We start from the raw sequence: 12,748 nt of genomic DNA, 5'->3' as shown, positions 1-12,748 counted from the left end.
GCTGAAAGATGGCAAGTTTCTTGAGAGAAGAAAAAAGAAGAAAAAACAAACACATTTGTCTTGGCCTTTTCAACCATCTGTGGTTTGCAGTGGTAATTGAGTGTGGGTGGAGAGAGACACATTTCACATTTATGTGTGTGTGTGTGTGTGTATGCGTGGGTGTGTGTATGTGTGTGTGTGCGTGTGTGTGTGTGTGTGTGAAAGAGAGAGAGAGAGACTCGGGCTGGTTTGTGGGGAGTCTGCTTGCCTGCACAGGAAGGGGAGATGAGCTGACTCTGAACATCTGGATCGCTGTGTTGAAACCATGGCGTTCCACTCTGGGTACATCAGGAAACTAATGAGAGAGAGCATTGTGTCAGATCCCCCCCACACCACCCCCCCACACACACCACCCCTCGGCCCCCCATGTGCTGTAGTGGAAGATCTTTAATCATGACTTACCTCCAAGAAACCTTCTTCTTCTTCTTCTTCTTCTTCTACTTTTTATTAATAATAGTACTAGCCATAGTAGTTGTAGTAGCAGAAGTAGTAGTGGTTATGGTGTAAATTGTAGTAGTAGCAGTATTTTCTTAGCAGAAGCATATAACATGGCTGACATACTGTAGACCTTATTTTACATGACTCTCCATTTATTTGCTGCTTTACACCCCACAGTTTTTATCTAAAGGTATTGAGGCACATTACTTAACAGCAGTGTCCCCTCTGGGATCCCAACCCCTTTACATTTATCTTCAGAAAAAAAGTTAACAGCACTATTTAAAAAGGACTAGAGCTCAGAAAAACAAATCAATAGAAGCGAGATTTTGAAAGAGCTTTTGTGTGTTTTCTTCTGTAGCTGGAATGCACTGTGATAGTGTCCAATTTATTTCATCTAGAACAATACTTTGGGGAGAGCGTAGCAGGTAGTGAGATGTGTGCCTTTGCCTCCTCTCTCCCTCTTATAAAACTTCACACTTAAAATGTTTTTTGTTTCTTTTTTTTTTTGCCATTACTCGGATCAAAGGCACTGAGCGTGATCGATCCGTTCCAAAGACTTTCAGACCCTTTTTGAGTTCAGCTCCAAGCGAAGCACTCAAGGTACCTGGAAGCCACGGGGTCAGGAGCACGCGGGGCCCACTAGAAATGACATCGATCGGCTATCGACCGCTCTGATCAATGGCCGCTCGGAACAGGACATAGAGCGGTCAAGGACATTCTTCTCACACTCTTTGATGGTTCCCTCGATGTATTATGGTTCCCAACTGATGCGTGCGAGGTTGCAGCCGTACCACTCCAAAAAGCACTGATACAATGCCTCAAAGACACCGTAAGAACGCATTACGCTTTTTCTTTGCACATCTGTTGACTTAAACTTCTGCCATCACCAGGAGGACTGTTGAGGGAAACAGCTCAGGTGCTGAAGTAGGAACGGTTTATTTACTCGGCTGCGGCAAGAGGAGGAGGAGAAGGAGGAGAGGAGAGAGGCGTAGGTTGTTAATGGCTCATTCGTGACTGGCCTCCATTGTTATTCTGTCTGTCTCTGGAGGCATGGAGCCAGTTTGCTCCGAGGGCAGTTGCAATGGGCCGGGATGGAGATCACAGCAACACAAACAAACGCCCTCCCCAAGCACGTAGGGATGTCTGAGTAACGGCACCCCGCTTTGCCGAGGAGGAGAGACGGAGCCGTACCGGACCTAGGTAAAGAAAGCCTGATCGCTGGGAAACATCAAATCTGCGAGCCACATGAATTCCCGAGAGTGATGGCAGTGTGAAGAATTATAGTTCATATTTGTAAGACTGATACTAGTAAACCTAATTACACCTAAACCCAAATAATTTAGCTACGTAATTTCAGAAGCTATGTACAAAATTATTGTAAGTATTATCAGTAGCATATATTTTTTTGCAGTCAAAAGGGACTTATTCATGATCTAATTACATAAGTAAATGACATAATGTAACCTGTGACCCTGAAGATAAAATCGTATAATGACTTTTTTAGTTAAGTGTAATTCCTCACAGAATATAATACAGTGTTTAATTGCCTATGCAGTAAAACAGGACTCACCCCCCCCCCCCCCCCCCCCCCCCACACACACACACACACACACCTGTGCAAGCCTGGTTTGTACCTGCAGAGTGGGTTTTTCTAGAACACATAAGAGTACCACTTAGCTGTGAACCAAGCTGCACCCATTTCTGCTGTTGCACTCCTGGAAGCTTGGTGTCTACGCTTGTGTCCTTCCCACCGATTCTGAGCTTTCTGAGCCAAACCAGGCCTCTTCATATGAGACACACATATGAAAAAAATATCATAAAATGATCACCCCCCCCCAAAAAAGTTGATAAACGGCTTATTTTTTCTGTTGACCAACATAGCACGGTGGTTTTGTCATATTGTCATATGGGGCTTTGGGCCAGCTTTATTACCTGTTAATGTATGACACATTGATGGCACATAGAGCAGGATCAGCATCTTATTGTTCCGAAAACCAAAAAGATAAGAAGTAGACAGGTTCCATGACATGTGTCCCCTGTATGAAACATATCGTATGTAACGTTTGCGTAAGAATGGTACATTTGTCTGATCACTGTTAGTCACCAGCAGTTTTTGTGTTCGATTTGAGCAGTATTGTGATGAGGCACCCATTTTACGCAGTTCAAATTGCACATCTGCTGTGCATCTGCACATAGGACTGATGAATTTCTCTTTAGCCTGTTAAAGAAATAATGCGGAATGCAGTCCCACTGCTCTTGAGGAGACTTAACAGGCAAAAGTCTAATCATTGGGCTCCTGTATGGTGTTTCAGTAGACATATACTCTGTACAAACAGTCAAACGCTTGCACACACACGCGCACACCACACATATACAGTATGTACACATATACACACACTCTCTCTCTTACGTCCACATCCTTGCCGACATATAATACACACATACAAATGCACATCCTCCCTCCCGTATACACACAAAAAAATGCACATACACATGTACAAACTCTCTCACATTATATGCACACACACTCTCTCTCTCTCTATCACACACACATCAAGGCTTTAATCTTCCTTTTCCTCTTCCTCCTGACATTCGTTTCATCTTTGATGGCATTCCTGTCCCCGTGCCCTTTCACTCTACCTACCCCATCATGGCCGCCCTCCACTGGCCATAATCCGGCAGCCATGTTTATTACCCGCCTTTCAGGGCGGTGAGTTAGCGTGAGCACGAGCTTCCTTCCTGCAGAAATGGGCTAGGGATGAGCGGAGATTTGATTTGAGATTTCCGAGCTGTTCTTATGGAAATTTAAGCAGGCGCAGAACACGCCGACTCATCGGTTTGTGCGGCTCCCAGACACGGAAGACGTCAACACGATGTCGGGTGTCAGGGAATTCTCAAAGCAATGACAAAGGGACAACTTCTCGATTGACTTCAATGTGGAAAACATAAATTAAAAAAAAACTGTAGTTCATCAGGGGATCAGTGGATATCTAATGGCTGTCTTCCTCTAGTCCACAGTTCCTGTACTTGCTCTCAACTACACCACATGCATACAGCCCTCTCTTTTCATACACGCACACACTGTTGGATTTCTGAGGATGCCTCAGATCTGTGATCTGCTTTGATGTCCTGCGTAGCTCATGCCTGCAAATAAACATATTTCGAACAACAAGAATTGAGTTTTTTTTGTTTTTTTCTGTATTAAAATGGCTTTCAAATATTTATAGAGACAAATACATTTTGTCAGACAAGCCAGGGGAGGATAAGACACAAACACCAATCTCAGCATCTTCAAGAGGCTAGAGACAAGGCAGTTTACACACAAACAGAATACGTGCTGATGTCAGAACACAGCAGCTTTTTATACATTCCTCCCAGGGTCTGCATTTCATTCATTTAAATGTTTTATTTATGTTGTATACCATACACAGTACAAGCTCACTCAATCTCAAAGCTCTATCTCTGTGTCTGAAAAGATATGTATCCGAGATCATTTTCCACGAACAATACTATCATCTGATTGGTTTGAGCAACTTTTGGGCAGTGTTGAGTTGTACAGTAGGTCAGCACTTGATTTAGCTTGAATTGCCACCTGCAATTCGAGCTCTGCCTGCACAAGATTATGATTCATCAAAATTTGCAAAGAATTAGCCCGTTAGTGATTAGAATTAGCTTATTAGCAAGGCGCATCCCCAGAAGCTGGGTAGGTGTACCTCCCATTAGTGTCCACCTGTTCAGGCTCATCGTACCGTGAGCTTATGAACAATGCGGTCAGGCTCCTAGTACTGTACGGCTAGCAGACCTGACAACTTAATCAGCCTAAGATAGCAGATGGCGTACATGCCATCCCAGCTCAACCGTGCTGGCCACTATTCCTCAAGGGTGGCGGCACCAAGCAAACTTATAATTATCCAATTACATGAATTATTCTTAACCACTTTCCAGACCTGACATCACTGTTCTGAGTGGGAGTGTTGAAGAGGGGCATGGTAATTCAAAAGGTTACTCATGCTTATTCTGTGAGGGGAGGGGAATGGGGGGTGGAGGGTTGGAAATGGTCTTTTCTTCTTCACTCTAGTTTATTTTTAAAGCGGTGGAAGGGAGGGAGTGAGACAGCAGGAGAAGAGGGGGAAAGGTAAATGTCATGCAAAGTGAACAGGACAGCTTTCTTCCAGGAAACAAAAGCTCTCCATGATCACATCCCCTCTACCATTGCCACAGGCTGTCTCCCTAACAGCTTAAAGGGGAACTGACCCTGAAAAACACAACTTCGTACAGTATGTTCTGCCTTACAGTCTGAATAATTGATTCTACCTGAATTATATTCGCCAAAACACAGAATTTTGACTGTGTCTGTAAAAGACCATTTGAAGTGATGATGTCATTGGGATACAACTCATATTTTTATAATTTAAGTCAAAGTAGGTGTGTTTTGAACTGGATAATTCTGAAAAATGGAAACACATTAAGATATAGCTGTAGGTTACATTACATTACAGGATAAGAGCAGACGCTCTTATCCAGAGCGACGTACAACAAGTGCATTAGTTCAAGGTGCAGAGGTGCAAAAGAAACACACTAGAGTGAAGTAAAGATAGTAGTGCCAGAAGTGACCACATAGATCAGGAATCCAACCCTGTAGGGTAACCTGTTCAGCAAACAAACAAACAATCCTGCCAAGTACAAACTAGCACTGAAATCACATTTGCCTAATCAGAATCAAACAAAAACAATCCTGCCAAAAAAAAACTAACGTGATCGTATTAGCCTAACTAGGTACATTGAGCTAAACTATAGGCTAGGGAGGGGTGGGGAGAGGTGCAGCCTGAAGAGATGAGTCTTTAGTCTACGTTTGAAGTTAATCAGATTCTCTGCTGTTCTGACTGCCACGGGGAGGTCATTCCACCAGTGAGGGGCCAGGACAGACAGCAGACGCGAGCGGGAAGTACAGACACGAAGAGGGGGAGGTGCCAAGCGTCCAGAGGTGGCAGAACGGAGAGGTCTGGCTAGTGTGTAGGGTCTGATGATCCTCTGGATGCATCCTGGTGCTGACCCCTTAGCTGCCTGGTATGCAAGCACCAAGGTCTTAAATTTGATGCCAGCCATAACAGGCAGCCAGTGGAGGTCAGTGAGCAGGGGGGTGACATGGGAATGTCTGGGGAGGTTGTAGACCAGACACGCTGCAGCATTCTGGATGAGCTGCAGGGGTCTGATGGCGGATGCTGGCAGACCAGCCAGCACCGAGTTGCAGTAGTCCAGGCGGGACAGGACCATCACTTGAACCAGGAGCTAGGTTGCGTAGGTGGTGAGGAAGGGGCGGATTCTCCGGATGTTGTACAGGAAGAACCTGCACGTTCGACTCACCGCCGTGATGTTCTGGGAGAGGGACAGTCTGTTGTCCATCACCACTCCAAGGTTTTTTGATGATGACACCACGGTGTCCCCTAGGGAAAAGGTTTATGTTATTTATGATTCGAGTGAAGCTTTTACATTTATTTTAGTTTTAATTTAGATATATCCATGTGCCATCACTTGTTGGGATGTGGTACTATACATTCTTTATTGTTGGCAAAGTACTATATATGACACTTAAAAGAGATGAATTGTTCTTAAATTGAGTACCAAGATATTAAATACTGATTTTGACGAGACCCTCTTTTGAACAAGGTATTAGACGTGTTACCTGTTGGACATACATGAAATGGTTTGGCTTCCACCACCAATAGCGCTTGTGACTGTTTACTTCTCAGTACCTAGTCATGTTATAATGGAACTCCGGAAAGCAATCTGGCACTTGTTGACACTGTACAGGACTCAAATGAAATTCAGCTGAATTCCATTTGCAGAGTTCAAAGAAGATGCCTGAGCAAGCATTTATCTGTATATCGTGTGTCTTCTTTGGTACATAATGTCTCTGAAATGTGGAAGTTTTGGCCATAAAATAGAAGAAATGGCTTGTGGTGCTCATTTTAATAAGCAATATGCAGAAACACCTGAATGTGTTATTTTCCTCCTTGCCTTGTTGATATGGGTTGATATTGTTGATGAGACATATCTCATGAACAGAAACCTTGCTCCTAGAGAGAAAGAGAGAGAGAGAGAGAGATAATCTCCTTTTTTATAATTATTTTTGTATACTTTTCTTAATTATTGTTAAATATGCACTGTTTCACCTAATTTACATATGACATTACACATGCTGATATACACAAATATCACACACATGCACACACAAGATGTATTCTGTTTATATGTTTATTCTGTTTGTGTACTCATGCTTTGGCATATATATATATATATATATATATATATGTATACATCATGCCAATAAAGCTCATTTGAATTAGAGAGAGAGAGAGAGAGAGAGATTTCCAGTAAAAAAAAAAACTTCTAAAACTGCTAATACATTCCGTCCTTAAAAAATGGCCTTTTCCTCTGTCCTCCACTTTCTGGGAGCAGTGATGAAGTGGTAGAATTCCTTTTCTGACCTTCACAACAGCAGGGACAGAGACAGGGCAGGAACTAAAGCAGCTGGGAATCTGTCTTCAGGAGACCTGCTGTTCTGAGAGGCTGCTGTTCTCTGCCCGTCTCTATTGTGTGGCGTGCGGGGTCCCTGGCACGGTGCAGTGCCTCTGGCCCAGCAGTGGGCACATGACTTCACTGCCGTGATGCGAGCAGCTGTCCCTGCCTCGCTCACCCAGGGCCATATTATGCTTGCACCCCCCCCCCCCCCCATGTCTCCTGGCTCTCCTTCTGAGGGTTTGGCCATCGGATCTGATCAGTTTAAACATGCCCCCACCCACCACTCACCTCTGGCCAGCCCTGCAATCACATGGGGCTGACCCATTGTGAGCTTTTATTGTAACGGACATGATGGACAGTGTTTGTGTCCATGGTAGTGTGATGATACAGGATAACGTGGAACAACTATAACAACAACAACAAAAACAAAAATAATAATAATAATCTTATTAAATAATGATTGTCAAGCACATCGCAGTGTAGACAAATTGCAGCAGCAAAGTGTTTACACAAAACTGCATAAAAATACAGGACCCAGAAGAGTATATGGAGCACAACCTGAAACAGACTCAAATATGTACAGTCTCTGTCTGTAAAAGACTGCCAAGAAAAAAATGACCACTTTTTTGGATGACAAATGACAACATATTTGGAGATACAGATGGCAGAAGGGCACCTTGCATGTTCAAAATGCGACTGGGGTGACAAATACACCCCTGGCCCTTTCTACCCATTTTATATTTGAAAATATCTCCTTTGCTGTCTGCTTGCTTCTCACTGTCATACCACAGGCTCCCACAACCTTCTCAGACATATTGTGGCTTGCAAATGAAACAAACCAGACTACCTTGCAAATTCAAAGTCAAAACCAGTCAAACCTAAGGAAAAACAGACTCAGTAAAACACAACTAGAAAGCTTGCAGAGTAGAACTAGGCTTGTCACCAATTTCAAGGTTGCAGGATTCAATCCTATGTGGGGCACTGCCATTCTACCAATTTGGGTAAAAGGTGCTACCCCGACTGGCTTCAGCAAACATCTGGCTGCATAAAGTAATACAGTGCAAACTGTGATCCAAGGAATCTATTATGGATAGGCAAACGCATTTCCTATAAAGAAAGAGCATACGTGTGTTTGTTAGTTAACAACCGTCTTTGAATCAGTCTGAGGGCCAAGCATAAATTCCTAATTCATTAAGTGTTCCTGCAAAAAAAACTGATTGAGAGCGCTGACGCTGGTCATCGAAAGAGCGTGTTCTCCGCGGGTCGCCCTGTTTGTTCGGCTCAGAGATGTCACAGCTGGAGAGACATTGTGCTCATTACCGATGCCTTGTTATGGAAACGGGCACTCGAATCTGTTCAAACACTCGGGGAGACACAGGGCTGCGCGCGAACGCCGGAGTCGATGAGAGCCTATTACGCTGAAGAATACTTTGCGGTGCCATAACAGGGGCTTGATTCCCGACAGATGAAAAATTCATACTGTTCTACTGGCGAGGCAGAGTGAATCAAAGGAAGATTAACAAGCAGCGACGTGGCTCGCAGGAATCAGATCAATTCATCTCTGAATTCCAATGGTTTAAAAATATCCTTCTCATTTATTTTGCACGGGCACCCCCCCCCCCCAGCAGTATCACCACAAGGTGACTGTCTGTCTGTAGGATTATGCTTTTTTTCTTCTTTCATTCTTCTTTTTTCCCGTTGGGCCAAAATGAATCTTTTTTTGAACCCAGGTGAATGTACGACCCTTTGATTCCGGACACTAAGGAAGATTCATTGTGGAAGATCGTGCTTCGATTTCATACCCATAACACATAAATGCTGCTGAAATTCATATGAAATTACTTTACACTTAGCACAGGCTTTCATTATGAATAGGCATAACAATGTTTATGCGGGATAAATACTGAGACCAGTGTTATAGCAGGGAAGTAGGTGCAGCATAAGGGTTGTTGAGACTAATTGGAATGTTATGTTTTTTTTCTTCTCCTCATCAGGCTTAACTCTCCATAACAGTGGGTAACAGCAGAGTGGGAGTGGTCTTGCTCTTGGATACCTGTAGTAAAACTCCAAAAGCTTCAGGACTGCAGATAAAGTTGTGTACATTTCGTTGCCTACACAATTCATGGTAGCCACACTAATACTTTCCACGATTAAATGTGATAGAAATACATCTATTAATAAATAAATATTTGAGCTGGCCTTGCTCTGCTGCAAGGACGTTTCCCTCCTATGCGCTTTAAATTCATGAGTCTGGGAAATGACATAAAAATAAAATAAAAAACTGCCTCATAAATGAGAGAGTATGCAATAAAAAAAATAAAAAAAACTTATTGTTTCCAGATTTTGCATCATAAGATGTATATGCTCTTTTTTGGCAAGGCATAACGGTTCCTAATTCATTCAATTTATTAAACCTGCTATGCATTACACAAATTAATTCTTTCGTGAGTAACACAAGACATGCTGGATATGAATACACATTGGGGAACATGTAAGCCTCTAAACTTAATGGATATAAGTGGCATCAGACAAGGGCATTTGCTCTGTTCCTCAGAGAGAACAGCACGGTACAGTTTAATAATGGTAATAGCTCTTAACTGCTGCAAGCAGGGGGCAGGAAAGAAACATTTTTTTCTGCATCAGGCTGATAGAAATGGGAAGAGAGAGACAGGCACATTGACCCAGCTTGAGAGAGCGAGAGAGAAAGGGGGAGAGAGCATTGACTTGTTCAAGTGGAATTGATCTATTTCTTACTGATTGACTGACTTACATACTCATTCTGTCAGCCAGTTACTCTTTTACTGACTCACTTATGACCTTACTAACATTCTTGTTTCTCTAGTTTTACTCATTTTCTTACTTTCTCTTTCTCATGTACTTACTTTCCCACTTGCATACTTACTCACACACTTATTTGCTTATTCACTCCCTCAAGTCTCAGTCAAAGTCACATTACCTAGGGTGGGCCTACATTACACAGCATGACCCGTTTTCAGGTTTTGCTTTCTATCATGCGGCTGCTCATCATATTCCTTTCCTGAGGGGTACTTACCGATTCCCCCATCCCAGAAATCCGCACATTCGGAACTGCGGAGCGCGCCTCACAGCGAGTGAGGTCATTAACCTGGAACCCCAAACACGGCCAGCGGAGCGCGGCAATATCCCACAATGCCGACTGCGCGTCCTCTGCGCCCCTGGGCCCGCTCACGGGCGGCTGCAATCTGAATTATTGAATGCAGCAGAATTGCTGCTAGATGCAGTTTTATGGAAATGCCAATGGCCTTTGACAGGGGAGTTTATATTGATGACAGCCGTAATTCAGTGACTTACAGCCCTGTCGCCGTGGAAAATTGATACAATATGTATTTACAGGTGCGGAAAAAAAGCCCAGACATCTGATCGACCTGCCATAAACCCGGTGCAGCGAGAGAGCGGCCGCTATGAAACCCGTGTTAGCGTTGTTAAACTCTATTGACTGACAGCTGATTTCAACACCGTCTGGAAAATGTCAAGCAAAGCAATAAATTGGGTTCTTTTCCTACAGCCTGCTAGCACTCAAATACAGAATTTCAGCATTGAAATTATTGATAAAATGTTTTTTAGCTGTACTTTCAGACTTAGCCAGGGATGTCTGGTTGGGGTAGGGGCTGTGGGGGTGGGGGTGTGACTTCCACCTGCCCTATGAGTTAGATTCACAAGCTCTAACTGAGAGAGGTCTCACCCACAAAACCACAGGCCAGGGTAATAGAGTTTCGATTGCTAGGAAACCAGGCTCGCAGAGCCGGCTTGGGTCAAAACCGCTCGGTCAGTCAACACATTCACCGTCCCCACAGTAAGCACATTTAACCACTCAAGCCACACATCTCAGATTCCTGGTCACAGGGTTTCTGTATTTAAATGCCATCAACGATACCCATTGTGGAGAGTGGTTCAGCTTGCCTGTAAGACAGCGGAGAGTTAGGTCTCTCTCTCTGTTATAACACAATATTGTTCAAGAGGTTAGTTACATGTAGCAATAAATGTGAACATATGATCAGAGGTAAAATGGTCAGGAAATAAGTGGCATCACCAATTATTCAAGTGCTAAAAGCATTTTGAACCTCACTATTTTCATCTAAAAGTTAAAAAGGGATTGGTTGTAAACAAATAGCAACCAAACAAAAAGTTCTGAGCAAGGGAAGGAAGGATATTTTATGTGACACTTGAAATCCAATGGGCTGTTTAGTGTTCCAAAACCACATCATGTAGGATTATTTCATCGTGCCCATTCTCACAGCTACCAGCGGAAGACCTTGGGATTCATGTGTGATGGCTGCATGACGAAACAATGGAATAACAATGGAAAGCTGTCCTTGTTTTCTCATCATTGGATCAAAAGGATTTGTGAAGTAATCCCCAGAGTGAGGAAACCCCTTAAAGCAGAGATCCTGTGGATTCCTAGGATCAGTGATGCAAACCCCTGATACAAAGGGACACATGGAAATTACCCTGTGGAATTGTGAGGTTTTTTCTTTTTGTTTTTCTTTGTTCAGTCCAAAGCTGTATTATAATTTTAGCTGTGCAGAAATTTACATTCATTTGTGTATCTATGCCCTCGAGATGACAGTGCTTCTTAAATGAAGAATTATATTTTCAAATGAATTTTCTTCCTTCCAATGAACTTTATCTGTATTTTTATGAACATAATGTTGGGTTGGGTGGGGTTCACAATTTAAAAAAACCGCTTATTTTTGTCCTCACAGAGGTCCTAAAACAACAATTTTTTAGATTGAAATCACACCAAACAATCCCGAGCTATGTAATTGCCATTGATTTAATCACTATGCAAGGATATCACAAGCTGGGATTTAATCAAAAGCACTTAGTTTACAGACTTGTGTTTTTTTTTTTTGCTTCAATCATCTTAATCACTTGTACTATTGAACCAGTATTTGCTCAGTACAGAAACAAAAGCCAAGAAATTAGTTTGACCATTATAATGACCTGTGAAATTATTCAAATGTAGTCAATTTACATAATTAACCCTTTAGAACCCCATAGAATTACATGATTCTGCCTGAAAAATGCTAAGATAAAGAAAGGAAACAGTTTAACCAATGTTTCAGTAAACTATAAATAACCCAAAAACAATGAAAATGTACAATTGTAAGGTATAATTGTTTAAAAGAAAATGAAATGCACTTCATCATTAAATCATGTTCTGTCACCTAATGCCCACTACCAAGAAAGCATGTTTAACATTATTTTAATTGCAAGATGAAAGCCAGGTGGTAAGGTAGGAAGCTACTACATCTTTAGCTAGACTTGCCATTGAGCAATTCTCATTTGGCTATTTTTTTCTTATTTTCTACATAGTAAGATCTACAGTATACATATAACTATACTATGTATGTAAACTATTGTATATTTCTCATCATGCAGTCTTCTGTACACAGTAGTCACTGACACACCTATATCTGCCTCCTAAAGAGTGTTTCTGCTCTGTTGGACAGGTGTTCAGGGTTTTTCTTCATTATGGTGAGAATTTTCGGTCATCAACTGTAGAGGTATTTCTTGACCTACCATGCCCTTTACAATTACTCAGCTCAGCAATGCTTTCTTTCTACTTACTGACGTTCCAAACAGTTGATTTTGGTAAGCCTAAGGGTTGGCCCATGTCTCTGACTGATTTTTTCTAATTTCTCAGCTTCATAATGGATTCTTTGACTTCCGTTGGCACAACTCTGCTCCTCATGTTGATAAACACCGA

The sequence above is a fragment of the Anguilla rostrata genome, chromosome 3 (genome assembly GCF_018555375.3).
Source record: "Anguilla rostrata isolate EN2019 chromosome 3, ASM1855537v3, whole genome shotgun sequence".
In the NCBI taxonomy this organism is placed as follows: domain Eukaryota; kingdom Metazoa; phylum Chordata; class Actinopteri; order Anguilliformes; family Anguillidae; genus Anguilla; species Anguilla rostrata.
Note: the sequence above shows the minus strand (reverse complement) of the source record.